At 39.1% G+C, this 27,600-nt stretch overlaps 1 long non-coding RNA gene and 1 pseudogene across 1 annotated transcript in view; both read left to right on the top strand.

Moving 5' to 3' along the window:
• Positions 1 to 27,600, top strand: part of LOC135270783 (uncharacterized) — a 39,888-nt gene that overhangs the window by 9,829 nt on the left and 2,459 nt on the right. The window contains exon 2 of the long non-coding RNA XR_010338910.1: positions 6,178 to 6,257. This is a non-coding gene — a long non-coding RNA (uncharacterized LOC135270783). The remainder of the gene's footprint in view (positions 1 to 6,177; positions 6,258 to 27,600) is intronic.
• On the top strand, positions 13,563 to 18,463 carry LOC105721096 (eukaryotic translation initiation factor 4E-like; annotated as a pseudogene).

The raw sequence follows: 27,600 nt of genomic DNA, 5'->3' as shown, positions 1-27,600 counted from the left end.
TGGATCACCTGAGGTCAGGAGTTCGAGACCAGCCTGACCAACATGGAGAAACCCCGTTTCTACTAAAAATACAAAAATTAGCTGGGTGTGGTGGTGCATGCCTGTAATCCCAGCTACTCAGGAGGCTGAGAGACAGAGGTTGCAGTGAGCTGAGATTGCACCATTGTACTCTAGCCTGGGTGACAGAGTGAGACACTGTCACAAAAAATAAAAAAAAATTAATAAAAAACCCAAAAACCTTCATGCGGTCATTTGATGGGTTTTCCGTGATTTGAAAGCAGAGTTGTATCCTTCTCAGCTTATCATCCTCTTTAATATCGGTGTGATTCACTGCGAGATGCAGTTTAATGCTATCTGCCAGTGTTGTGTATGATATATGTGTGCTGAGATAGCGCTCGCCTATGGTTAGACAGTTTTGAACACAATGTTTGCAAGTTCTTTCGTGATTTGTCATTTAAGCAAAATACAGACAGACTAGGCTATCTTCTAAGAAGAGAGGATAGTTTCAAAGTGTTGTAAAAGACACTTGCAGAGAAATTCAAAGTAATTGGGCTTGCTACACTAATGATACTTTAGTATTGTAAATAAAACTCTTATAAAAGCTTCTTTGATAACTGTTGACATGTTAATTTTGTTAATAATTTAAACTAGTGGTTCAAGAATTTTGAGTTACCTGACTCTGGTCAAATGCCAGCTTCAACATTTATTAGTTGTATATTCTTGGACCAGTTACACGAGTTTGCTAATTTTTATATTTATCATCTGTAAAATGGGATATTAATACCTACTTATGGAGTTTACTCAGGGACATGAGGGTTAAATGAAATAAATTGACTACTGTTCACACTCAGTAAAAGACACTCATTACGTGGGATTTATGATTATTAATCCTAGAGAGCAGTGTGCCTTTTTCAGGGCTTTGGCTAGCTGGGGTTTGGTGATTCTATTCTGAATTTAAAACTCACAACCGCAAAGGGCGGTCATCATAACGTATAAGTATTTTTTTAACATAGATGTTTGGAAATGGAAATCAGCCAGCCTCCTAATCTGATAATTCTAACAGAAATGGGAATCCATGAAGATTGTGATATTAGATCTTTACATACAGACAAGCCCCTATATACAGTGCAGATATTATGATATGTCAACGTTGGTATTAAGGCATGCCTCATGTTCACATTACTAATACACTGTGATTAATTCAAATAAATATTACCAAGAATATATAGTAGTGTAATTTTCTTCTTCCTCACCAAAAGAAATGTGTATGTCTCTTAAATTTAAAAACTCTCCTGCTAAAAGTGATGAATCATATAACATGGCAGATGTAATGGTTTTTACCAGAACATGGTAAATGTTTTTTTACTATGAAACATGAAAAATATCTCATAAATTATTTTTATGTTAAAGGAGGAACTAAATAGCTACATGTGAAATAACATCCATTAGAGGTTTGTTACATACGAATTTTTTCTATGCCTTTTTAAGGTGTATTTGTGTTTTTAATGGCTACTATGTCTTTAGATAATGAGTTCTCTGAGCAATTACCCAGTGAGTTAGATAAAACACAGGTTTCATATTTAAATGCGACTTATTTGGTAAGTAACTAAGACTTTTTTTTTGAGACAAAGTCTCGCTCTATCACCCAGGCTGGAGTGCAGTGGTGCAATTTCGGCTCACTGCAACCTGTACCTCCTGGGTTCAAGCAATTCTCCTGCCTCAGCCTCCTGAGTAGCTGGGACTACAGGCACTCACCACCATGCTTGGCAACTTTTTGTATTTTTAGTAGAGACGTGATTTCGCCACGTTGATCAGGCTGGTCTCAAACTCCTGACCTTGTGATCCGCCCGCCTCAGCCTCCCAAAGTGCTGGGATTACAGGCGTGAGCCACCACTCCCAGCTGTAACTAAGACTTCTTACGTTCACTTGCTGCTTTTGTGGTTATGAATGGGCGTGCCTTCATGGTGATATCAAGTTTGTAGAGTGTGTCAAGTAGGATTGTGAAAATTAGAGGGTTCTGTGGACAGAGCACTATACATGTAAGAAATTCACTTACCTTGCCTTCTTCCTGGGTAAAATACATCTCCTCATCGTAGTGTCCTATTATTGTGCCTAAGGATACTCATTAGAATTTGATGAACAAATATATGTCAAGACTTCATGTCTGAGAATTTCTTTAATGGATATGATGAGAGTGGAAGAGCTAAAGCTGCTACTGTTGTCTGCAGATTGACGAGACATTACCAGTGACTTTTAAAATGTAATTTATGACACATCTTTTCATGATTTTATTTTCTCTCAAACCTTTCTCTTACTGCTTATGTTACGGAAATATGGAAAATGGGACAATTCACACTGTCCTCAACTGAAATATGTTACCTGTTTTACATTTATTTAATCTAAAAAATTAATTATAATTTAATATTTCCACGTTTTAAGAACTTGACCCTTAAGTAAATAGGAAATGGATCTGCTTGCTTTTTGTGTTTACTTGATGATGTTTTTAAGGATAAAATGTTCTTTAAGAATGGAATAGTAAATGCAGGTTCCAAAGATGATTTGTATCGTGCATGCATACAGTCCCCAAGAGTTTCCTTCCTGATCCTCCAAATCATAAAAACTCCAAATCTCTAATTTTGAATGCTTTTTGTTTCAAGTAGTCTCCATCAATTCCCATTTACAAGTACGATTAATTGTGAATATGGCCAACACCTTTCTTTGGTCTTAATATTGTTTGAATATCAATAGATATTTTTGCCAATAGAAATAAGGACAACCAAAGAGATTGAGAATGAGGCAGAGAAAATGGTTCTTTATAAACAGATGCTTGCTGGAGTGGAAATTCATCGTTTCAAAAGGAATTAAATCACTTAATTAGGTGGGGAATGGCAGAGTACAACATAGACTCAGACACTGATTTCGCTTTCTGAAACATCTTTCTTGCTCCAGTTTTCTCTTTAATCCTCTGTACTAATGATGAATGACATTGTCATTCGTATTCCTGGCTTTCCAAAGTGAACTGATATTTGGCATAACCAAAATGGTACAATATTTAAAAGCACTAGGATATTTTAAAACCGATCTTCTCAAGAAGAGATGATTATGCTTTACAAGAGGAAATATTTCTACCATTGGTCTTATTTCGCTAACGAGTTTCTGGCCAAGAAAAAAGCAATAAATACCTACTCACGCTCAACTAATCTCAAATAACTTTTCAACAATCCATTTGTTTTGAAGTGTCAAATGCATATTCAGATGTCGCCTCCTGCCATTTCTTTCTCACTTTTGTTGGATTTACTAGTTCAAAAGAAATATGTCTGACAAAATTACTCTTAATCACATGGATTGAGATCAATAGTAAAATAAAATGCTACATGTTGTCAATTGGAACATTTCATCACATTTAATCTAACAGATAAGATTTGGGAGGTTATACAGTATGAACAGTTCACATGAGAACAATGAATGGTAATTACTGAAGATGCCTGTAAGATACATTTGATCAGTTCATGCCCTTCTGTTTTTCTAATAGATGTTATGGTCTCCCGTCTACCCTTTAATATTGTCCATAATATCAGGATCAAGAAAAAAGAGTTGCTTCAGGAAAATTTGAAGTGGATAAACAAGATGCAAGTACTTTACATTACGATTTTTAACAAATGATTCTAGTAAAAATTCCTACTTGACTGGAGTTTTGACTCGTTGTGACAACCAGGATCTCTCATCAGAACTTTGAGTTTGAAAGAGGTTAATTTCAGGCAGATGAGTGGTTCCTCCTGGGACAGCCTTCTCCAACCTGATGACCTTACGGTTAATTAGCTAAGCATATTTTTCTTACCTGAAAATAAAATCCAAGTTTCTTCCTCCCTCCCTTCCTCCCTCCCTCCCTCCCTCATTCCTTCCTTCCTCCCTGCCTGCCTCCCTGTCGTCCTCCCTCCCTCCCTTCTTCCTCCCTCCTTCCTTCATTCCTTCCCTCCTCCATCTTTTTTGGGAGTAATTTCTGGCTTTTCATATCCCATTCTGTTCCCCTACAAAGCAAAAATGGACTCACTGACCTGATGTAATCAAATGTTGTAAGTCAATTTAAGTACAACCAAGAAACTGAAATTGGATTAAATTGAATGACAGTTTGGGTCTGAAGTAAATATGAGAGTAGACCTAAAAGAAAATTTATAAACTTTCTTTAATACTGTGATAGGCAGAATAATGCTCTCCACCCTACCCCAAATATGTCTGTGTCTTAATCCTTGGAACCCATGAGTATGTTACATTACATGGCAAAGGGGAATTAAGATTGTAGCTAAAATTAAGGTTGCTCATTTGGTGATTTTATGATAGAGAGGTTATGCTGGCTTATCTGGGTGGGCCTGGTATACTTGCAAGGGTCTTTAAAAGTAGAAGACTGAAGAGGGGTCAGAGTAATATGATGGCAAAAGAACTAGATCTCCTGCTGCTGGTTTTGAGGATGGAGGGAGGCATCATAAGCCAAGAAAAGCGGGAAGCCGTTAGAAATGGGAAAAGTCAAGAACACAGATTCTCCCCCAGAGCCTACAGAAGGGAATGCACGTCTGCTGACACCTTGATTTTGGCCCAATGAGACCTGTGCTGAACTTTGAACCTATAGAACTGTAAGATAATCAATTATGTTTTAAGTCACCAAGTTTGTGATAATTTGTTGCAGCAGCAATAGAAAAGAAATGCAAAATATACTCTCTTTCCTTTAGTAATTTCTCTTTAATAACTTTTGGTGAGGAAGAATTTATAAAGGAACATATTTATCTTAACTTTTGGCTTATAATAATAGAAAAATTGGCTAGAATGAGTCAAAAATTATATTTTCTGTTACCCTTGAAACCAGCATGTTTGCAGAATGAAAGTTTTTACCGGTTTTCTGCAGCATTTTATTTATTATTTATTTATGAGACAGGGTTTCACTTTGTCATCCAGGCTGAAGTGCAGTGTGACAGTCATAGCTCACTGCAACCTCAACCTCCTGGGTTCAAGCCGTCCTCCTGCCTCAGCCTCCCGAATAGCTGGGACTACAAGCGTGCACCACCATGCCTGGTCGATTTTTAAATTTTGTTTTGTGTAGAGATGGGGTTTCACTATGTTGAACTTGAACTCCTGGACTCAGGCAATCCTCTCACCTCAGCCTCCCAAAGTGTCGGGATTACAGGCATGAGCTGTGGCGCTCAGCTCTGCAACATTTTATGTCTTATTTGCAAGAGCTGTGTGGACTTTCACTGGCTTCTTTCTTAGCCTGGGTTACCCTGGAAAGCAGAGGCCGAGAAAAGAGCTTGCATTCAGGTAGCTCATTCGGGAAGTGACCCACGGAATCAGTAGGCGGAAGAACTTGTCATTGGCTCACGTCTCCCATTGAGGGTTGCCTTGGGTGGTGTGAGCTCCCCTGTGCTTGAGCTGTGCCCAGGAAACTCCTGTGGGTATCCCACTTCTTCAGTACCAGAAAAATGCCACAGCAGGCCAAGGATATGCCTGAGGAAAGATGGGGTCGGTATTGGAACTCTTCACCCCTTTAACCATGTAGCCGTTCACCACAGCCACAGCTGTAAATGGCAACAGAAGTAAGACTGAGCGGGGCGGCAGGGAGGCGGGGAGGCAGAACATAGAAGCATCTGATTCAGTCCATTCTCTGCATAGGTTAAGAGCAATTTGTCACTGAGTCTTCAAAGTGTTGGCAGCTGCAATCGCTCCAAAAAGGAGCGTAGCACAAAGGCTTCGTGTAACGAGCTGCAGCTGAATCTGAGGTTGTAATTGGTACTCATCATCTAGCTTCTCCAACACCTATTCTAGATTTCCTTGCCCAGCACTGAAGTTCCTCTAGATTGCTTGCTTGGTGGCATGCCATCTCCACCCTCGAGGGATCCGAGCTCTTAGCTTCCTTGTCCTTACTGGGTTGTGATTGCTAAAATTGGCTATTGACCAGTATCACCTTGCACAGAAGTACCCAGAGACCCCTCAGTGAATCCCTGTATTCCAGATTCTCTCTGTTCTCATTATAAGGCAAGAAACCCTACACCTGAAGATAATTACATTTGATTACCTCCCGCACGTTTACTGACTCCTTTCTTTGCCTGCTGGGTCACTGGCACGAGGATCCCAAGGCAGAGGCAGTAGTCACAGTTTCCGCCTCACGGAGACGCTTCCCATTTCCTGTAGTGAAAGCGGTACTCCTCTGGATATCAGGACCTCTGAATTCTATAAAGCCTACAGGTGCAGGGACAAGAAGCACAGATTCTGTAAGTACACCACTGAGAATCCACTGGGAGTAATGGTGAGAGGGTCAAACATCTATGCAGACCTGGTGCTTTTAGTTACTGCGGACATAGCAACACTACTTGTTTTTGATGGACAGTGTCCCAACTTCACAGAGGTCTTTGCCCTGAGTTTGCACCTGAGTTGAACCTTTAATAAGCAATTCCATCATCATAAGTAGGTAATTTTTTTTCAGGTGATGCCCTATTTGATAGAAATAATGAATCCTTTGGTCATGCATTGATTATTGCACACTTTTCTCTGTAAAATGGAACCCTTGATTTTTACTGATAATATATGGGAATCTGTATAATCAATAAGGTACATTATATATCTCTGAATGGTGGTGCTGTCAGACATGGCAGGCAGGCATGTCAAAGCCATGTGGGAGTGGGTATCGATTCCAGTGCAGCTGAATCATTGCCCGCTCCAGGGTGGAAGGAGTCTGATGTAATCAACCTGCTGCCCAATGTTTGGCTGATCTTAGGTTTTGCTGTTCTATCAAAGGATCCACGGCAGGTTGTTAACACTTTGGCAAGTTGGGTATTCAATGGCAGGCTTAACAAGTGGAAGCCCATATTGTTGGGTCCTTCCATGCACAGCCTCTATTCCTGTTATGGCTGGGACTTCGTTATTGGACCTAATGGATAAGCAGATTGGGTGGTCGAGGACAGTGGCTATCTGACGTCCATGGGATTAGTCATCCTGGTTGTTTGGTGTCTCCTCTGACTTTCATATTCTCTGGTGGGCAGTAGCATGAGATCTGTGCCCACTTTGTGCCCTCTTCAATGGGTCTGTCACTTGCTTCTTCTCTAGACAAGTTTTTCCTCTCTGATCTTCCCAATTGGTTCCTTCCAGGCCCTGACCCACCAACCAACCTATTTGCCAATACTCAGGAGTCCATGTATATCCTTCTTATTTCTTCTTGCATTAAAAAGTAAATAATCAGCCATTGCACTCCAGCCTGGGTAGTAAGAGCGAAACTCTGTCTCAAAAAAAAAAAAAAAAAAAGTAAATAATCAAATTTATAGCTCTCAGCTCTGTCCACTAGAAGGACTGTCCCCCACAACTGACATTAAGATCCATCCCCAAGTGGGGCTATAGTGCAGCAGAAGTCCATTTTCAGTTTGTACTGACATAGTGTATACAACCCAGCTGTGAACTGAGACCGAGATTTTTTCTCCTCCATCAGCTGGCTGTAGAAATACTTCCCATGCCCTCAGCAAGATTTTCGGTGTGCGTCGATGTTTATGCATTGATTACACAGAGCTAGGTGATGTGCGAACCAGAAGTCCTATGCATGTAGCATTTTCTCTGGCTCTGCTTGGTCTGGATTTTTAACCATTTCTATACTATGACGGATTGCTGCTACATTTGGCTGACATAACTTGGTAGGGCTAAAATGTCAGTTCTTCATGGGCAGCAAAACTTACATAGCCATTCAGTCAGGCACTTAGTCTCTGTTAAGGCTCAGTAGCAGACAGGGGCTGCTTTGAAAAAAAAAAACATGTAGTTTATGCCACCAAAAATGGGGTTTTGCTTCAAAATATAAAGGATCTTTTTGCTCTAGTTTTGTGTTTTGTATTGGCATTTTCCAGAGACCCTACACATGTGTTTACTATGGATCAACACATTCACCATGATACCAGCAGTGCCATGGATTCTGTTGATTGTATAGTCTGAAGAGTAAGGCAGCTTGCAGTGCTACCTAGATTTACTGTTGAGCCTTCTTTTTGCTCTGAACTCCATTGAAACTGTAAGCCTTCCAAGTTACCCAACGAATAAATAGTAGTACTCCTAAGAGCAGTACATGCGGTCTCCCAAATCCAAAACAGATGACTAAGCACTCCTTCTTTTTCTTAGTGGTGGGGAATGCGACATGAAACAACTTATTTTTTATTTTAGAGAGGTTATCCTGACATGTCCCAGATTCTTGGACCCCTAAACACTTCATCAAATAAATAAAGCAAGTGTAGTAGGATGTCAATTATAAAATCTAGGTGGCAAGAGCAAGACTAAGCAAAGAGAACAAATCTAGAGGCATTATATTACCTGACTTCAAACTATACTAAAAAGCTATAGTCTCCAAAACAGCATGATCCTGGTATAGAGAGAACCTGGAATAGAGAACCCAGAAATAAACCCCAATACTTACAGCCAACTGATCTTTGACAAAGCAAACAAAAACAGGAAGTGGGGAAAGGACACGCTATTCAACAAATGGTGCTGGGATAGTTGGCTAGCCACATGTAGGAGAATGAAACTGGATCCTCATCTCTCACCCTATGCAAAAATCTGCTCAAGACGGATCAAAGACTGAAACCTAAGACCTGAAACCATAAAGATTCTAGAAGATAACTTTGGAAAAACCCTTCTAGGTACTGGCTTAGGCAAAGATTTCATGACCAAGAAACTGAAAGCAAATGCAGCAAAAACAAAGATAAATAGATGGGGCTTAATTAAACTAAAAAGCTTCTGCACAGCAAAAGTAATAATCAGGAGAGTTAGCCAGCAACCCACAGAGTGGGAGAAAATCTTCACAATCTACACATCTGACAAAGGACTAATATCCAGAATCTACAACAAACTCAAACAGAGTAGCAAGAGAAAACCAAACAATCCCATCAAAAAGAGGGCTAAGGGCATATATAGATAATTCTCAAAAGAAGATATACAAATGGCCAACAAACAAATGGAAAAATGCTCAATATCACTAATTATCAGGGAAATGCAAATCAAAACCTCAATGTGATACCATCTCAGTCCTGCAAGGATGGCCATAATCAAAAATCAAAAAATAATTGATGTTGGCCTGGATGCAGTGGAAAGAGAACACTTTTACACCATTGGTGGGAATGTAAAATAGTACAACTATGGAAAACAGCGTGGAGATTGCTTAAAGAATCAAAAGTAGAACTACCATTTGATCCAGCAATCCCTATTGGGTATCTACCCAGAGGAAAAGAAGTCATTATCTGAAAAGATACTTGCACATGCATGTTTATAGCAGCACAATCTGCAATTGCAAAAATATGTAACCAGCCCAGATGTCATCAGTCAATGAATGGATAAAGGAAATGTGGTGTTTGCATATATACACATACCGTGGAATACTACTCAGTGATAAAAAAGAATGAAATAATGGCATTCGCAGCAAACTGAATGGAATTGGTGACTATTATTCTAAGTGAAGTAACTCAAGAATGAAAAACCAAATATCGTATGTTCTCATTCATATGTGGGAGCTAAGCTATAAGGATGCAAAGGCATAAGAAGAATACATTGGACTTTGGGGACTCAGGGGAAAGGGTGGCTAGGGATAAAAGACCACACACTGCGGGCAGTGAAAGCCGCTCGTGTGATGGGTGCACCGAAATCTCAGAAATCACCACTAGATAACTTATTCATGTAACCAGACACCACCTATTCCCCAAAAACCTATTGAAATAAAAATTAAATTTTTTTAAAATTTAAAAATTCTCAATAAAAATCTAGGTGGTGCAGGCAGAGGAGCATTACACACTGGGGTTGCTGGGGGGTGCTAAGGGAGGGACAGCAGGGGGTGGGGAGGCTGGGAGGGATAACCTGGGGAGATATGCCAGTTACAGGTGACGGGCGATGGAGGAAGCAAACCACCTTGCCAAGTGTGTACCTATGCAACAATCTTGCATGATCAGCACATGGACCCCAGAACCTAAAGTACAATTTAAAAAATAATAAAAATCTAGGTGGTGAATACTCAGAAGTTCACTGTAAAACCATTTCAACTTTTCTGTATGTTTGAAATGTCTATAATAAAATAATAGGAAAAAACTTTTGTTGATATGTCAGACCCTTGAATCTTTATGGACTTCCTCTTCTACCTGTGCTATGCATGTATCTAATTAGCACTAAATAATATTGCATTGTCTGGAGGTACCACAGTTTATTTATCCACTCATCTATTGAAGAATATCTTTATTGCTTCCATGTCTTGGCAATTACAAATAAGGCTGCTATAAACATTCATGTTTTTGTCTGGGTATGAGTTTTCAGTTCAAGTGGATAAATACCAAGAAACATGACTGCTGGATCATATGGTTGCTTCTAGTTTACTATCCTAGCTAAGGGATGGGGTGAAATTATGGGAGCTGCCACTTGGTGCTTTTTACCTTAATAACTCTTACTTAATAGGTCAGGGAACCAATGAGACGCCTTTTAAAAGGATAAATATATGCACTTAGGAACTGAAGAAATTACCGCAGGGTAAATACTTGAGCCCATTGGACTCAGTGTGAGATGGTCTTGAGCCAATTTCTTTAAAAGAGTAAATACGCTCTATGGAAAAGAGAATACTGAGCATGTTCACGTCCAGTTGGATAAAGAGACGCTAAGCTGCCTCTTGTACCAGGGGATCCAAGATGCCATCGTGACTCTGGGAATGATTAACTTCAAGATTCCAGATGAAAATTCAAGCTTCAGTGTTCTCCTTTAACATGAAAATATTACTTACACCTATTTCACTGGGTTACAATGGGGATAAATGAGATAATGGAGGCACTTAGCATGTTCTCAATTCATGCTAGCTCCAGTGGTAACGCTAGGGCGAATGTTGCTTATTTTAAAAACATATTTCTTAGAATTGTCTCCATAAAAGAAAATACTAACAAATGACAGAAGGAGGAGACATAGAAGAAAGAGGATAACAGAAAGGGGAGGAAAGCATAAAAAAAGAATAAAAAAGAAAAATATTAAAAAAATGAAATGATTTTAAAATGACAGAAGGAAAAGAAAGGGAGAGAAAGAGACTCCAGCTACTAGGGTGCATTGAATAAAGGTATAAAACAGTCCAGAGGCCATGTGAAAGCAGATGTTTTTCTGAATGTACTATGACACTGTAGCATATTTCAACAACTGAGCGCTGGCTTTGGCTCAAGTAAAGCCAAAGGTTCAGGTTTAAAACTATAGTCCTAAGAGTGACACCACCAGCATGGCAAACAGAAGCTTCTGACTCTCCCTTCACCTACAGATGCACCAAATAAACATCTGTCCATGGATCAGTTCCCTCTGAGAGAAAGTCAGAGGCCAGTTGAGAGATGCCCACCCACTGAGCACCTAAGAAAACAACTCAAAACAGGTAGGAGATGCCGAGGCACACAGGCACAGACCTCACCCTGGGCGCTATGCCATAAAACTGGAAAAGGAGTCTCCAATGCCCAGTTTCTCCCTGTGGAGAAGAGCGTCTGGACCTCACATATAAGGCCTTGACCTCATGCTTCCCTGTCGTTTTACACACAGTGGGGATTAGACACACACGTGTCCCCCAGGTTATAGGAAATAAAGTAGTGGTCTTATATGGGTATCCAGACACCTCCAGGTGTTTCATCCCCCAGGAGCAGTGCACGGAAGAGGCGTTAAAAAACCCACAGCCCTCCATTGCCTACTCTCACCCTCAAACACTGTTTTGGTGGCTGCCAAGCAAGCAAATGGCCTGGCTTCAAACTAACTTGCGTTGTAGATTTAGAGAGACAGCCAATTAGTAACTCACCGCCAGTCTGGAGGAGTTTGCGTCCATACTAAGGATCCCAACTTTTACCACATCCACCTAAAAGACTGTATCATTAATCTCATGGCTCTTGGACCAGGTGACACTAGCATAATACACATCTCCCCAGATAGCAAGAAAAAGATAGTGTCTTTAAACATGCGCGCAAACGCCATCAGGGACTTCATCCCTGTGGAGTGGAGCAGAGAAGGGGCCTAAAAAAATGCAACTCCCTGTTTTTCCACCAGAAGGGGTTTAGGACACACACTGAGAGCCCCAATTGTTAAAGCTACCTCTTGAAGGGCTCCATCCTAAACCTAATAGCTCTGGGAACAGAAGGACATAAACATGTGTGAGTCTTCTCTGATCCCAGAACAAAGAGGTGATTTTAAATGGGCTTCCAAATACTTCCAGGGGCTATAACCCCTCGGGGCAGTGCAGAAAAGAAGCAGGAACATGCTGCTTTCCCTTTCTCTTCATAAGGGGCTTGCCACACCCACACTCAGTGGCTACTTGACAGCTTGGCCTCTAATAAACTTACATCAGGGAGCCAGTGAGGCAAGCAAACAGTAGCCCGCCATTAGCTGAAGCCAGAGCTTGGCATTTATCTCCCTGGCTTGCCACAGAGACAAATTCAGGCCTATCCAGTCTTTCTCAGAGGAATTTGGCCATGCACCACGTGCCACAACTTCCATAGCTCCCACCCAGGGGACTGCTTCCTGAACAACCTTCCTCTGGAAGTTCAGAGAACTTTGCCATTTGGAGTGACCCAAGGCCATAGAAAACAAACAGGTGGATGTATAATGGGCCTATTCCCAGAAGCTCTCTCTCCAGGATCAGAAGGTGCAGCCTGGACATGAGTCCAGGCATTTGCCACCAATCTTCTCCTGGATTAGTCTAGACAGAGTGGGATACAGACACCTGCACCCAGTCTCACTGTGAGATAGAAAGATTTGTAACTCACACCAGTCCCCCAAGCTTTCCAACTATATCTAAAGGTTCTGGCTTCTCTCAAACTGGTCTTGGGATACTGACAAGACATGGTACATCCTAAGTTTCAGGGGACTGTATTAGTCTGTTTTCACATTACTGATAAAGGCATACCCCAAATTGGGCAATTTACAAAAAAAAAAAAAAAAAAAGAGGTTTATTGGGCTTACAGTTCCATGTGGCTGGGGAGGCCTCACAAACATGGTGGAAGGTGAAAGGCATATCGTACATGGTGGCAGACAAGAGAAGAGAGCTTGTTCAGGAAAACTCCCATTTTTATACAACCATCTGATCTCATGAGACTTAATCACTCTCATGAGAACAGCATGGGAAAGACCTGCTCCAATGATTCAATTACCTTGCACTGGGTCCCTCCCACAACATGTCAGAATTCAAGATGAGATCTGGATGGGGACACAGGCAAATCATATCATTCTACCCCTGGCCCCTCCCAAACCTCATGTCCTCACATTTCAAAACTAATCATGATTTCCCAATCATGATTTAAGTCTGTCAAAGTCTTAAATAATTTCAGCATTAACTCAAAAGTCCACAGTCCAAAGTTTCATCTGAGACAAGGCAAGTCCCTTCCACCTATGAGCCTGCAAAATCAAAAGCAAGTTAGTTACCTCCTAGATACAATGGAGGTACAGGTGAAGGTACAGGCATTGGGCAAATACAACCATTCCAAATGGGAGAAATTGGCCAAAACAAAGGGGCAACAGGCCATGAAAGTCTAGAATCCGGCAGGGCAGTCAAACCTCAAAGCTCCAAAATGATATTCTTTGACTCCAGGTCTCACATCCAGATCACACTGTTGCAAGAGGTGGGCTCCCATGGTCTTGGGCAGCTCTGCCCCTGTGGCTTTGAAGGTACAGCCTCCCTCCTGGTTGTCTTAACAGGCTGGCATTGAGTGTCTGCAGCTTTTCCAGGTGCATGGTGGAAGCTGTCAGTGGATCTACTACTCTGGGGTCTGGAGGATGGTGGCCCTCTTCTCACAGCTCCATTAGGCAGTGCCACAGTAGGGACTTTGTATAGGGCTTCCCTTCTGCACTGCCCTAGCAGAGGTTCTCCATGAGGGCCCCACCCCTGCAGCAAACTTCTGCCTGGGCATCCAGGCATTTCCATACATCTTCTGAAATCTAAGCAGAGGTTCCTAAACCCCAATTATTAACTTCTTTGTACTTGTAGGCTCAACACCACATGGAAGCTGCCAAGGCTTGGGGCTTGCACTCTCTGAAGCCATGGCCCAAGCTCTATGTTGGCCCCTCTCAGCCATGGCTGTAGTGGCTGTAGTGGCTGGGATACAAGGCACCAACTCCCTAGGCTGCACACAGTATGGGGACCCTGGGCCCAGCTTGGGAAACCACTTTTTCCTCCTAGACCTCCAGGCCTATGATGGGAGGGGCTTCCATGAAGACCTCTGACATGCCCTGGAGACATTTTCCCCATTGTCTTTGTGATTAACATTCAACTCCTCCTTATTTATGCAAATTTCTGCAACCAGCTTAAATTTCTCCTCAGAAAATGGGATTTTCTGTTCTATGGCATTGCCAGGCTGCAAATTTTCCAAACTTTTACTCCCTGTTTCTCTTTTAAAACTGAATGCCTTTAACAGCACTCAAGTCACTTCTTGAATGCTTTGCTACTTAGAAATTTCTTCCACCAGATTCCCTAAATCATGTCTCTTAAGTTCAAAGTTCCACAAATCTCTAGGGCAGGGGCCAAAATGCCACCAGTCTCTTTGCTAAACCATAGCAAGAGTCACCTTTGCTCCAGTTCTCAACAAGCTCCTCATCTCCATCTGAGACCAACTCAGCCTGGATTTCATTGTCCGTATCATTATCAGTATTTTGGTCAAAGCCATCCAATAAGTCTCTGGGGAGCTCCAAACTTTCCCACATTTTCTTGCCTTCTTCTGAGTCCTCCAAACTGTTTCAACCTCTGCCTATAATCCAGTTCCAAAGTCACTTCCATATTTCAGGTATCTTTTCAGCAGCGCCCCAATCCCAGTACCATTTTACTATATTAGACCATTTTCATACTGTTGATAAAGACATACCTGAAACTGGACAATTTACAAACGAAAGAGATTTATTGGACTTATAGTTTGATGTGGCTGGGAAGACCTCATAATCATGGTAGAATGTGAAAGGCACACCTCACATAGCAGAAGACAAGAGAAGAGAGCTTGTGTAGGGAAACTCCCATTTTTATATAACCATCAGATCTCTTGAGGCTAATTCACTCTCATGAGAACAGCATGGGAAAGACCTGCTCCAGTGATTAAATTACCTCCCACCAGGTCCCTCCCACAATGCATGGGAATTCAAGATGAGATTTGGGTGGAGACACAGCCAAACCATATCAATGACCATCAAAAACAGAGATAGCAATGTGGACAAACTCAAGGATTAGAGAGACATCTTAAAATCTTTGGCTGGATTCATTGATGAGAACCTTCTCCATAGAAGTTTAGTCTACCAAGATGGAGAGGTAGATGTCTTATCTAATGTGCAGAAACCAACACAGAGAATTAAGTAAAATAAGAAATAGGGGAGTATACTGCACTGGCGAAAATTAAAACAGAGACTGTTTAAAAAAAAAAAAAAAAGAAAAAAAAAAAAGAGAAATAGGGGAGTATATTCCAAACAATAGAACAAGATGCGTCTTCATGAAACTGACCCAAATGTAGTGGAGTTTTGTGATTTACCTGACAGGAAATTCAAAATAACAATCATGAAGGTGCTCATAGCGATCAAGACAGCAATGCAAGATCAAACAAAGATCTTCAACAAAGAGATAGAAAGTATAAAAAAGTACTAAACCAAAATTAAAGATCTGAAGAATGCTATAGCTGAACTGAGCAATCCAATGGAGGGGTTCAATGGTAGTAGTAGACTAGGTTAAGCAGAAGGAAGGATCAGTGAACTTGAAAACCGATTACTGGATGTCATCCAATCTGAGGGGCAAAAAGAAAAACAAATGAAAAAGAGTGAGGACAGCTTAAGAGACTTATCAACACCATCAAGAGGAATGACTTATGCATAATTGGTGTGCCAGAAGTAAAAGAAAGAGAGAAAGGAACACAAAACATATTCAAAGAAATAATGGCAGAAAACTGCCTAAGTCTTTAAATTAAATTAGAAAGACAGATTAAAAAACTCTTTAAGGATAATAAATAAGACAAACCTATGGAGATCCACAGCATATCAGTCAAACTGTCAACAAAGTCAAAGAGATAGTGTTAAAAGCAGCATGAATAAAAACAAATTATGACATATAGAGGATCCGTAAATCAATCAATGGACTTCTCAGCAGAAACCTTGCAAACCAGAACAGAATGGAATAATATATTCAAAATCCTAAAAGAAAAAGACTGCCAATTAAGAATACTATATTCAGATAATCTTGTCTTTCAAATTCAAGGGAATGATAAAAACTTTCTCAGACAAAATCCGAGAGAATTTATTACACCAGTTCTGCATTACAAAAAATGCTCAAGGCAGTTCTTTAAGCTGAAGGACAAGGATGCTAATTAGTATCATAATTAGTCATATGAAAGTATAAAAGTCACTGGTAAAAGCAGGTATGTTGTCAAATACAAAACACTCTAATACTATAATGGGTGGATAGATTATTTATATCTGTATTATAAAGGTCAAAAGGCAACATTATTTTTAAAAAGCTACAAAAATTAGCTATGGAATATATTATAAAAAGATATACAGTGTGAAATAAAAAACATAAAACATGGAAAGAAGGGAAGTAAAAGTGGTGAGTTTGTGTATACAATCAAAATCAAGCTGTTCTAAGCATAAATAAATCTGTTATAAGCATAAGATGTCTTACATAAGCCTCAGGGAAACCATACGGCAAAAGCTTGTAATAGATACACAAAAGATAAAAACAAAAGAATCAAAGCATACCACTATAGAAGGTCATCAAACCACAAGGAAGAAAGCAAGAGAGGGAGAAGTGAACAAAAGATTTACAAAACAACTTGAAACAATTAACAAATTGAAAAGAATGAGTTCATATCTATCAGTAAATGTAAATGGATTAAATGGATTTTAATGTAAATGGATTAAATCCTCCAATTAAAAGTGTAGAGTAATTGAATGGAGGCCAGGTGCTGTGGCTCACACCTGTAATCCCAGCACTTTGGGAGGCCAAAGCGGGCAGATCACTTGAGGTCAGGAGTTCAAGACCATCCTGGTCCACATGGTAAAACCCTGTCTCTACTAAAAATACAAAAGTTAGCTGGGCGTGGTGGTGGGCGCCTATAATCCTAGCTACTCAGGAGGCTGAAGCAGAGAATCACTTGAACCCAGGAGGTGGAGGTTGCAGTGAGCCAAGATCAGGCCACTGCCTTCCAGCCTGGAGACAGAGGGAGACTCCATCTCACAGAACAACAGCAACAGCAAAAGTGTAGAGTAATTGGATGGATTAAAAAAAAAAAAGACCCAAGTATATACTGCCTACAAGAGGCACTACCTTACCTGTAAGGACACAGATTGAAAATGAAGAGAGAGATTGATCAAAGAAGACACCTCTGGAACCGGAAACCACCCCTGCTTGTAATCCCCCAACTGCAGAAGAGCAGAAAACAGAATCTACTCAGGAGGTTGCTAATCCAGAACACTATATTAAACATCCACTACAGAACAGTTGGGCACTCTGGTTTTTCCTTTTCTTTTTCTTTCTTTCTTTTTTTTTTGAGGTGGAGTCTTGCTCTGTCTCCCAGGCTGGAGTGCAGTGGTGTGATCTCAGCTCACTGCAACCTCTGCCTCCTGGGTTCAAGTGTCTCATGCCTCAACCTCTGGAGTAGCTGGAAATACAGGTGCATGCCAGCATGTCCAGCTAATTTTTGTATTTGTATTGTATTTTTTTTTTTTGAGATGGAGTCTCACTCTATTGTCCAGGCTGGAGTGCAGTGGCACCAATCTCGGCTCACTGCAATCTCTACCTCCCAGGTTCAAGCAATTCTCCTGCCTCAGCCTCCTGAGTAGCTGGGACTACAGGCGCGTGCCACCATGCCCAGCTAATTTTTGTATTTTTAGTAGAGACGGGGTTTCACCCTATTGGCCAGGCTGCTTGAATGCCTGATCTCATGATCTGCCTGCCTTGACCTACTAAAGTGCTGGGATTACAGGTGTGAGCCACTGTACCTGTCTGGGCGCTCTGGTTTTTTAAAAATGATGAAAGCAAACCTGCGGCTGATGTCTAAGTTTGATACTGTTAAAGACTTTTGGGCTGCGTACAACCATATCCAGTTGTCTAGTCAGTTAATGCCTGGCTGTGACTACTCACTTTTTAAGGACAATATTGAGCCTATGTGGGAAGATGAGAAAAACAAACAGGGAGGACGATACCTAATTACGTTGAACAAACAGCAGAGACAAAGTGACCTTGATTGTTTTTGGCTAGAGACACTGCTGTGCCTTATTGGAGACTACAGTGATGATGTATGTGGTGCTGTTGTTAATGTTAGAGCTAAAGGTGATAAGATGGCAATATAAATTACTGAATGGGAAAACGGAGAAGCTGTTACACACATAGGGAGGGTATACAAGGAAAGGTTAGGATCCTCCAAAGATAGTGATTGGTTATCAGTCCCACGCAGACATAGCTTCTAAGAGCAGCTCCACGGCTAAAAATAGGTTTGTTTTTTAAGAAGACACCTTCTGAGTATTCTCATAGGAGACTGTGTCAAGCGATCGAGATTTGGGAGCTGAACAAAAGCTTCTTCAAAAAGCAGAGGGGGCTGAATTAAAATTTGATTTCAATGTAGATGTTGCTAAGAGAAGTCTCATTCACCTTTGTCTTGTACTTCTGTGTTCTTTTTTCTTTTTTTTTTTTTGGCTACAGTGTCCACTCTTCCAGTCAAAGAATCACAGTAAACATCCCCAGAATCCATAGATGTGTTTCTGGCCCACTATCTAATAGTTAAGTAGAATTACCATTAATTACATATACATTTTACCTATCCACAATATTCAAAAAACAACTTGGCATTTCTATACATTACAGGAAAAAAATTCTGTTGATGTTCTGTTGGATGCGGGAACATATTTTTCTGGTTTGAAAGATTACGATGCATACAGTTTTCTAGCAATTTTCTTTGTTTCCTTTACAGCATTGTCTTTGCTGTGCTCTTGCTGATGGCTGCTAGATTTTAATTTATTTGTTTTCCTACTTGATAACATTAGTTATTCTGATTTAAGTTTTTCATTTGTTTTGCTTTTGTGTTTTCCCTTCTGTAACATTGGTGAAGGATCCAGGAATATGACACAAAGGTGGAATAAGCATTAATTCTGTGCAAAAAAAAAAAAAAAAAAAAAAGAGACATAGAAAAAGATATTCTATGAAAAAGAAAACAAGAAAAAAAGCAGGAGTAGCTACACTTATATCAAATGAACTTTGAGTCAAAAACTGTAAAAAAAGATAAAGATGGCCATTATATGATGGTAAAGGGATCAATATAACAAGGTGATATAACAATTGTAAATATATATGCGTCCAACACTGAACACCTAAATATTTAAAGCAAATATTAATAGATCTAAAGGAAGAGATAGACTGCAATACAGTAATAGGAGGGAGCTTTACCATTCCTCTTACAGCAAACAACATATCATTCAGACAGAGAATAAAAATATAACATTACAGTGAAACAACACTCTAGACCCAACGGACCTGACGTTTACAGAATATTTCATCCAACTGCTGCAGAATGTGTTTTCTCATTAGCACGTGGAACATTGTTATGCCACAAAATAAGGCTTAAAAATTAAAAAAAATTCAAATAATAACAATTATCCTTTCTGATCACCATAGAGCAAAACTAAACATCAATAACAAAAGGAATTTTGGAAACTGTACAAATACATGGAAATTAAACAACATGCTTGGAAATGACCAATAAGTCAATCAAAAAATTGATAAAGAAATTTAAAAATTTTTTGAAACAAATGAAAATGGAAACAGAATATGCAAAAACCTATCGGATTAGCAAAAGCAGTACTAAGAGGGAAGTTTATAGCAATAAACAAATATATAAAAAATAGAAATATTTCAAATAAACAACCTAATGATTTCCATTTTCACGAGAATGGAAAAGCAAAAACAAACCAAGTGAAAAATTATTAGAAGAAAAGAAACATAAAGATCAGAGAAGAAGTAAATGAAATTGATTCAAACGTACAAAAGATCAATGAACTAAATAGTTGTTTTTGAAAGGATAAGCAAAATTGACAAACCTTTAGCTAGATTAGTAAGAATAATAGAGAAGATTCAAATCAATAAATTCAGAGGTGAAAAAAGAGACATTACAACTGATGCCACAGAAATACAAAGGATAATTAGAGACTATTACAAACAACTATATGCCAACAAGTTGGCAAAACTAAAAGAAATGAATCACTTTCTGGACACATACAACCCACCAAGATAAAATCATGAAGAAGTAGAGAAATTGAACAGATCAATAAAAAGTAACAAGATTGAATCAGCAATAAAACATCTCTTAATGGAGAGAAGTCCAGGACTAAATGGCTTCACTGCTAAATTCTGTAAAACTTTTAGAAAAATGGAAGGAGAGGGAATTCTTCGAAATTTTTTCTGGGAGGCCAGTGTTACCCTGATAACAAAGCCAGACAAGGACACAACCACCACCACCACACACACACACACACACACACACCCCCAAACAAACAAACAAACAAAACCCCAGAACTATAGGCCAATCTCTGGTGAACACCGATGTAAAAATCTTCAACAGAATATTGAAGCAAATCAAATTTAACAGCACGTGGAAAAGATTATACACTATGATCAAGGGGGTTTTATCCCAAGGATGCAAGGCTGGTTTAACCCATGTGAATCAATACCTGTGATACACTACTTCAACAGAATGAAGGACAAAAGCTATATGGTAATCTCAATAGGTACAAAAAAAAGAATTTGATAAAATTCATTATTGTGTCACAATAAAAATCTCAAATTAGTTATAGAAGGAACATATCTCAAAACAATGCAGGCCATATATAATACATCTACATTTAACACCATACTGAATGGGATAAAAGCCTTTTCCCTAAGATCTGGAACAAGACAAGAATGCCCAATTTCACCCCTTTTATTCAACATGGTATGAGAAGTCCTACATAGAGAAGTTAGGCATGAGCAGGAAATAAAGAGCATCTGAACTGGAAAAGAGGAAGTCAAATTGTCTTGTTTGCAAATGACATAATTTAATATTTAGAAAAGCCTAAAAACTCACCAAAAACTCTTACAACTAATAAACAAATTCAGTAAAGTTTCAAGATACAAATCAGGATGCAATTCTATTCAGCAATGGCAAAAAATCTGAAAAACAAATCAGAAGAGCAATTCCATTTATAATAGCTACCAAACAAATAAAATTTCTAGGAATAAATTTAACTGAAGAGATGAAAGATCTCTACTATAAAAACTATAAAATACTTCTTAAAAATTAAAGAGGACACATAAAAAATGGAAAGGTATTTCATGTTTATGGACCAGAAGAATTAATATTGTTGAAATGCCTATGCTGTACAGATTTAGTGCAGTCCCTATCAAAATTCCATTGATATTGTTTACAGAAAACAATCCTAAAACTTGTAAGGAACCACTAAAGACCCTGAATGGCCAAAGCTATTCTGAGCAAAAAACAAAACTGGAGACAGCACACTACCTGACTTCAAAATATATTACAAAGCTATAGTAACCAAAATCGCATAGTACTGGCATAAAAAGACACATACACCAGTGGAACAGAATAGAGGATCCGGAAATAAACCCATGCATTGACAGCCAACCAATTTTTGACAAAGGTGCCAAAATCACTCACTGTGGAAAGGATGGTCTCTTCAATAAATAATGCTGGGGGAACTGGATGTCTATATGCAGTAGCATAAAACTAGACCCCTATCTCTCACCAGAGACAAAATTAAACTGAGAATTGATTAAAGACTTAAATATAAGACCAGAAACTATGGAGCTACTAGAAGAGAACACTGGGAAAATACTTCAGAACATAGGTCTGAGCAAAGATTTTTTGAGTAAGAACATAAAAGCCCAGGCAACAAAAGCAAAAATAGACAAATAAGATTACACCAAGCTAGAAATCCTCTAAAAAGCAAAGGGAACAACGGGGTGAAGAGCCAAAATACAGAATAGGAGGAAATATTTGCAAACTATTAATCTGACAAAGGATTAATATTTAAAATATATAAGAAACTTAAAAACCAACAACCCAACGGCAACCGTCCCCCCAAATAATCCTATTAAAAATGGGCACCTAATCTGAATAGACATTTATCGAAAGAAGACATACAAGTAGCCAACAGGTACATGAAAAAATGCTTGATATCGCCAATCATCAGAGATGTGCAAATCAAAACCGCAACAATCCATTATCTAATTCCCATTAAAATGGCTATTATAAAAAAGACAGAAAATAACAAATGCTGGTGAGGATGAAGAGAAAGGGAAACTCTTATATACAGATTGATGGGAATGTAAATTAGCGCAGCCATTACAAAAACAGCATGGACATTCCTCAGAAAAAGAAAAAACCTAAAAATAGAAGTACCATATATATACCCAGCAATCCCACCACTGGGTATATATATCCAAATGATAGGAAATCGGTATATTGAAGAGATAGCTACACTCCTAAATTTATTGCAGTACTATATACAGCTAAGATACGGAATCAACGTAAGTGTCCATCAACAAATAAATGGATAAAGAAAAGCTGGTCTATAGATATATGCAATGGAATATGATTCAGCCACAAAAAAGAATGAAATTCTGTCATTTGCATTTGTGGCAACACAGATGAACCTGGAGGAGAGGTGAAATAAACCAGGCACCAAAGCTGGCCTGGCTTTGCTTCTACTCTGCTCTGTTGGTAAAATAAGTGATGAAGGTCAGCCCAGATTCAAGGGGAGGGGAAGTAGCCTCCGCTTCTCAATGGGATGAGTAGCAAAAACTTTGTACCTATCTTTAAGTTGCTGCATTTGCTCTCAAAAGACACCACCATGATTTCTGGGCCTGCATGAACCAACAGAAACATTGTTAGAAGACAATTGTATGTGTGGAGTTAAAAGGAGAGTAAAGTCAGCTGTGGTAGCATGCACCTGTAATCCCAGCTACGCAGGAGTCGGAGGTGGGAGAATCACCTGAGGCCTGGAGTTGAGGGCTGCAGCATGCTAGGATTGTGCCTGTGAGTAGCTACTGCACTCTGGCCTGGAAAACATAATGAGACCCTGTCTGCAAAAATAAGTAAGTAACAAAAATAAAAAAAAGTAATAATCATGATCTTGGTTCTTAGGAAGCTGGACACTTAATTAACCTGGAAGGAAGATAAATGCTATTTGGAATGAAATATCTTACTCTGCTTCAACATTTTAGAACAGGAGCATTAGTTAAGGCACCAGATATCTCAAGGACCACCGGATTTTTTTTAAAGCTTATTATATTAAAAAAGTTGGTAAAAGTTTTGGGATGAAAAAGAAGACCTTCTTAGGCCAAATCCAATTAGGATAAATTTAGCCAGAATGGCTAAATTGCTTTTCATTAAGAAATTAATGGTAACTGGATTTTTGGTAGCAGCAGGCAGGTACTATAACTCAGAAAAAAAGACATGGAGAGAAACAACTCAGAAAAGAATTATTAGCATAATGGAAGCAGACAAGGGTCTTGAGGGACTGAGAAGTAACCCTAAAATTTGCTTGGGGTGACATAATTACATATTAGTGGGTAAACAACCTTTAACTAACCTCGATACAGAATTAAATACACAGTGTATATAAAATCCAAACCCATAGTATTAACATTTTTGCATAAATAAATCTGTGCATGGTTACTAATTTAAGCATTTATAGTTTAAGAAAATTTGGCTTCTTAGAGTAAATGTCAGACTTATGATTCAAATTTTAAATGTGGCATTAAGTAACTGGCTTAGGTTTGAGATTTTTAAGTTAAATTTATTTATCATCTTTATATGATTTATTTAAACATTTTGGAAAGGCTTATTGAGTCAAAAAGCTATCGTTAAAGGAAAAATGGATATATTGAATTTATAAATACAATTAAGAATATTTTCAGGCATTTAATCAATTCTGTAGAAAGGACAAAATATTAATTTAAGGCCCTAATGTATTAGGCTTAATTAATATTCCTTAATACTTAAGGAAGTTTTGATTTTGTAACCATAGTGAATTGAAGATTAATTTTTAAACCAGAGTAGGCCACTGAATAGTAGTAGCTGTACACGAAAGCTACTCTCAAGTGCGTTAAAAGAACTCACAGTTAATGATATTCATTCTTAGAGTAGAAAATTCTGGTATCTGGAATACCCACTTATCAACAGGCTGGTTTTCACATATTTTGAATTGTGATTATCTGAGTAGGAGCCAAATTGGTTGGCCTTTTACACATCACCTGACTATTCTCTCCTGTTCGTTCAATTCTTTGGTAATTCCCTGGGTGATGACCCCTTTCCCAAGTAATGAGTGGCCCTGATGAATACGTCAACTTTTATAAATTAGGCTTTCTAATACTCATAGAAAGGACATTACACTCTTGTTTTTTTCCCTTTTCAGAAGTAGCTGAACAGACTGAGTTTAAAGCATATCTGAACAAGGAACAAAGCCTGGAAAATTTTAGGTTAAAGGGATATGTTCAAAAACTTGGGAACTAGTGAAGATGAGGGATTATAATAAAAGCCTGCGTGTAACCTTAACTACAGTGTTCACTAAGAAAATCATTATAGCAACATAGGTTGGTGTGTTTATAGGTATTTTTTTAAAAAAACAAAAGATTAAAAAAGAAAGGAGAAAGGGAAGTAGATGAGACATTCCTGTGATTGTAAAGCCTAAAACAGTAGACTTCAAAGCTTCTGAAGAAGCCATTCTTGTAATCCACTGCTTCATTCTCCCTAAGTACCAACTGGCAAGGCAGATCGGAACGGCTTCAATATTTACTACGACTTCCAGTAGGAGACTTTAAGCAGATGAAATGACCAGTGACATAAATGAGAGTAAAGCTTTTATTTTCCCCACTATTTTTTGGTTAAAAAAGTTTTTGAAGAGTTAACAAAAATTCTTACGAATGCTGATCAAGTATTTGCAGGCCCCACTGTAGATAAAATGATCAGTGACATAAATGGGAGTAAAGCTTTCATTTTCCCCACTATTTTTAATAAACAAAATCCTTGTTTTGAAGAGTTAACAAAAATTCTTAGGAATGCTGATCAAATATTTGCAGGCCCCACTGTGTGCAGGATGCTGCCTGGCGCTTCAGGGACAGGCTGACATTAGTGGCATTACAGTTAGAAGCACCTGGTGTTCAGCCGGTCTGTTCCTTCCTCAGCTCTTTACAGCCTTGCTCTAACCTACTTGTTTAGCTCTTCTTAACAAGGGCAGGGAGGATCTTTGGCACTCGCTGTTGTTGACTTGGTGTGAGGCATGTGCCAAGCTCTACGGAGGTCTTTAGCCTCTGATGCGTGGATGGAGCCGTACAGTCAGCCTGGATTTTTCTTCCTGTTGGAGCCTTTCATGGGACTGAGCCCCAGCCTGCTAATCTGGGGGCTGTTGCTCTGCCCAGCTCTTTCCAGTGACTTCTCCTTAAGTCCTGTCTCTTGTACTTTGGTCTCAGACAGTGGATAGGCAGGGGTTGAGGAGCGAGAAGAGGGCACACGTGCTGGAACGATAAGGCTGTAGCCAGCCCAACTTTAGACTAACCCACTGTCTGACACTTTGTTGTTTCAGCCCACACTCATCCAGCACTCTGTGGATACCACCGTTGGCCATGGCCCCCGGGGGCCCTAACTAACCTACCTTCCCTGCACCGTCCCATCCTTAGGTATCTGTCTCTTTCCTGTGACACCCAGGCGAGGTTCCTTTTTTCATCAGTTAACGTTCCTGGGAGCGTTGCCTGACTTGGATAATATCATCCTAGGCTTGGGAAATTATTCGTGGCCAAAAAAATTTAAATAACTATATTTATTTTTATTTGCTTTTGAATATTTTCAAATATTGAAAAATAATTTTAAAAGTAAAAAATAATTTGACTTACTTTTAAATAGCATTTTGTAATTTTATACGGTTCCATTGAATACTCCTAATTCTTAGGTCATATAAATGATGGTTACCTGTTTTTTTGAAATTCAAATTTTCATAGAGACAAAACACAGTGAGGAGGGTTTGCGGCAACTGCATTCACCCAACAGGATTTCACTTACTTAATAAAGATATAAAAATCATACAGTTACGTCATCACTGGTGTTTTAAAAGCCAGTGTGTAACCCAGTATATAATACTTGAAGGAAGTGAGTGACTTTTAGAAATGACATCAATTCAATAAAAATGCATTATTCTAATAAGCATTTTACAGAAAGTAAAATATTAAAAAGCCAGGATAAATATGAAAAAATAGTCAAACGTGCTAGTAATTGAAGAAATATAAATTATAAAAATGAGATTTTAAATCTATCAGATTGGCAAAGATACTAATTAATGCAAGGATGTCAAGTATAAACTGCCAATATAGGTGCTTGTACAATATTTCTGAAGAGTGATTTGGCAACAGATACCAGGAACCTTAAAATATGCATTTCTTGGCCGGGCGAGGTGGCTCTCACCTGTAATCCTGGCACTTTGGGAGGTCCAGGTGGGCAAATCACCTGAGGTTGGGTATTCGAAACCAGCCTGGCCAACATGGTGAAACCCCATCTCTAAAATAATACAAAAAATTATCAGGGTTTGGAAGTGTGCGCCTGTAGTCCCAGTTACTCAGGAGGCTGAGACACGAGAATCTCTTGAAACTGGGAGGGAGTAGGAGGTTGCAGTGAACAGAGATCGCATCACTGCGCTCCAGCCTGTGCACCAGAGCGAGACTCCAGTGGCTCATGCCTGTAAACCCAGCACTTTGGGAAGCCGAGGCAGATGGATCACGAGGTCAAGAGATTGAGACCAGCCTGGTCAACATGGTGAAACCCCGTCTCTACTAAAAATACAAAAATTAGCCAGGCATGGTGGCATGCTCTTGGAGTCCCAGCTACTCGGGAGGCTGAAGCAGGAGAATCGCTTGAACCCAGGAGGTGGAGGTTGCAGTGAGCAGAGATTGCACCACTGCACTCCAGCCTAGTCACAGAGCAAGACTCTGTCTCAAAAAAAAAAAAAGCATATTTTTGATGCAAAAATTCTACTTCTATGAATTTATTCTAAGAAATTATCAAGTATGCATATAAAGGATATTCACTGTAACATTCTGTGTAATGTAAAAAAAGTGAACAATATAAATGGCCCCAAATAGGAGCTTAATTAAATAAATGATAATAGTTACTATAAAGGATATTGTAGGATAACAGCTAATGACATAGTTAATTTTTATGATATATCTTAAATAAAAAATAAGTCCCCAAATATTGTGTACCATATTATTCCATTTTAATTATATATGCATGATATATTCATGAATTAAACACCAGAAGTATACAGGCCAACGTATTAATAATGCCTGTCACTGAGTGGTTTCATTATAGGATGTTTAATCCTTTTTTTCATTTATTTTTATGCTCTAAATCTTCCTATCACCTTTGTAAATAATAAAAAAGTTTAAAACTCAATAAAAATAGTGAAAAAAGGAATTATCCTAATGATTACCTATGAGATTTACGGCAGAAGTTCTGAACATTTTTGGTCTCAGGACCCTTTTACACTCTTAAAAATTACTAAAGCTTCTGGGCCAGGTGAGGTGGCTCATGCCTGTAAATCCTA

Source organism: Aotus nancymaae, unplaced genomic scaffold (genome assembly GCF_030222135.1).
Source record: "Aotus nancymaae isolate 86718 unplaced genomic scaffold, 86718_ANA_hifiasm-v0.15.2.pri h1tg000067l, whole genome shotgun sequence".
Classification (NCBI taxonomy): domain Eukaryota; kingdom Metazoa; phylum Chordata; class Mammalia; order Primates; family Aotidae; genus Aotus; species Aotus nancymaae.
Note: the sequence above shows the minus strand (reverse complement) of the source record. Positions and strands in the feature narration are given on the sequence as shown.